Below are 2,847 nucleotides of genomic sequence, written 5' to 3' on the forward strand. Positions count from 1 at the left end.
CCACCATTCCTTAATCTAACAGTCATGGATGAGGTGCGAACGTGTGCACAGGCGATCATATATATATATATATATATATATATATATATATATATATATATATATATATATATAATCATCATCATCATTGTGATCCCGGTAAGAGTTAAGGGTGGACATCTCTCTCACAATTGTTTCCTTTGGCAGGGCTCACTTGAATAACGGGTCAGCATAATTTTTCATCCTTAGCCTAACATGGGATTACACATCTAATGGAGGGAGTGTATCTCCCATACACATCATGGTTTGTCCCATAAAAAAATTAAGGGTGTTCCTTCTTATAATTTTCTTTTTGGAGATGGATGCCCACTCTTACTTTTTTAATAGAGCCCACTGTAATGAGGTAGGCATAATCCTCTCTGATTATTAGATGCTTATGCTATGTTATGCCCATTATTTAAAAATGAGGCTAACCCGTGATTCAGGTGGGCCACACAAAGGAAAATGACTGGGAGACAGATGTCCACCATTGATATTCATAGGGCATACCATGATAGTTATATAAAATCCACTCATACCATTAGATACCATGTGAAAACTTACACCCGGGACTCAAATACCAGGCCCATCCATTATTTAGGTGAGCCACTGGAAGGGAAATAGTTTAGATGGTGAGTGTTGGACTATACACTGTTTCTAATCTTGTCATCCACTTGAAACACATACGGGGTTGATTTTTGGTTCTTGGGCCTAACATGAGGTGATACACCTAATGGGTACGGTTGATTTCTAATCATATCCCATCTCTTTGTTTGCTTCAACTGACCAAGCCCTTTGGCCAACCGCAGTTTCCACCATTGTAGCAACAACATCCTCTTGGTCTCTCTTATAAATGAAACGCATGTTGGAAGTAATTGTAGGGCTCCCCAAACATTCCTTTATTTTGCAAAACTTCTTTTAGGCTTAGGCTGACATTCTATAAACATTTTGAGCTGGGCTTGCGCTAGACTGTTTTGGCCTGTCACAGGACCTAGCTAGATTTGGGCTAAGGTTGAACAATACATGCGGCTTGGACTGAGCTTTGCCCATCCTAAACCCGGCCTATTGATTCCCCTTTATGCTAATCTCTAATGGCATATTTGGAAAGAGCGTGAGATGGGATTAAAATTAACTTTGTAGGCTTTGGAAAATGAGCTTTGTGTTGGAAAGTGTGAGATGAGATTACTAATCCCATGGAAGATGGATTTTTGCTTCATCCATGTTCAATCCAAATGTAATTTGAAAGTAAATCTTGAGATTTATTTTTTAATGCATACATTTCAAACATAATATTAGAAAACATGAGATATACACAATGTAAGGACAATACCTTACACATGCATTTATTATAACTTTTACAATTTCATCCACCTTAATCCCACCTAATGCTGCTGGCCAAACAGGCCCTAAGGGCCCGTTTGCCGGTCGGATTGGAAGGGCTAGATGGTATTGGAAGGGATTGGAAGTTAAATCTCGGGATTGGCTGGGCGTGCCAAACAGAGTCGGTGATCCTATCCCAATCCCATGGATCTTAAGACAATCCACTGACAACACCATCATTACCTTTAAATCCCATCCAATCCACCCTAATCCGTTCAAATTTACCTAGGACGTATTTGGTTCAAGGGATTGAAAGGGATGGGAAGGTTTAATCCCGGGATTGGCCGAGCATGCTAAATCCAGGGATAGAGCAATCCCATGGATCTCAACACAATCCACTGACAACACCATCATTACCTAGAAATCCATGCCATCCACCCTAGTACCATTCAATCCCTTCCAATCCACCCGGCCAAACGGGCCCTAAGTACTTGTGTATTATATACCCTACTTTACCAAGATATCTGGACCTTCAATAACCAACTTGAGGTAGGCCCTCATAAATGAGTACACGTAAAATATATGTACTGGAATTAAACACCAAGACAACCACTGTAGAGCAAAATGCCAAGAATATAATCTTTTCTTATCGGTTCAAAATTCAAATGCAACAACGACATAAGATAATAGAGAATAGAGTGCATTAACCATTTCTCCTTACAACACAAAGATTGCATATAAATGTACCGAGTAATTTATCATTTACAACCCATTCTTCTGGAACATGCGATCCATGTAAAGTAGAAATAGGCCCCACCATTAAGATCACTATTCAGATCCTTAAAATCAAGGAAACGGCGAATGGTCTGACTCCACGTCCGAGTGGGACCCTCCTTAATGAGCAAATCGACAAGACTTCAGGACATTTGGCATTCATTGTGGGGCCCAGCGTTTGGATGGCTCGGATGTCCTGCATGAGAATTTGGCAGCAAAGATAAGGCTGCATGCTTAATATTAAGCTGTCTTTATGTAATATTGTTTCACCTAAAGTAATTGACGTGAACTATATATCTTTAGCAGCCACCACCGCCACCACCGCCACCACCACAACCACCTCCACCTCCACCACCGCCACCACCACAACCACCTCCACCTCCACCACCGCCCCCTCCACCACAACCACCGCCCCCTCCACCACAACCACAACCACTGCCCCCTCCACCATAACCACAACCACCGCCCCCTCCACCTCCACCACCACCACTACCGTGAAAACCTCTTCCGCCACCCTCATCGTCACCACCGTCGCTACATGCAAAGATGATCATGGATATGATGGAGAGTGACATGACCATCATGCAAAGCAAGAACAAGCCCATGGGAATTTGAAACACACCGTCAAGATTACCACCGCCCAAAGTATCCACGACCACCCTAGCCATCTCTACCTTGTACAATACTGTTGCTACGGAAGAGATGTTTATATAGGCACCTTGGGACGTTGTAGTC

General features: G+C 42.4%; 1 long non-coding RNA gene across 1 annotated transcript; it reads right to left on the reverse strand.

Moving 5' to 3' along the window:
- Window positions 1-1,296: 1,296 nt before the first annotated feature.
- LOC131257817 (uncharacterized) lies at window positions 1,297-2,495 on the reverse strand. Its single transcript, XR_009177646.1, has 2 exons — window positions 1,807-2,495; window positions 1,297-1,409 (listed from the first exon to the last, which is right to left on the reverse strand). It is a non-coding gene; the product is annotated as an uncharacterized LOC131257817 (long non-coding RNA).
- Window positions 2,496-2,847: the final 352 nt, after the last annotated feature.

Source organism: Magnolia sinica, chromosome 10, assembly GCF_029962835.1.
Source record: "Magnolia sinica isolate HGM2019 chromosome 10, MsV1, whole genome shotgun sequence".
NCBI classification, from domain to species: Eukaryota; Viridiplantae; Streptophyta; class Magnoliopsida; order Magnoliales; family Magnoliaceae; genus Magnolia; species Magnolia sinica.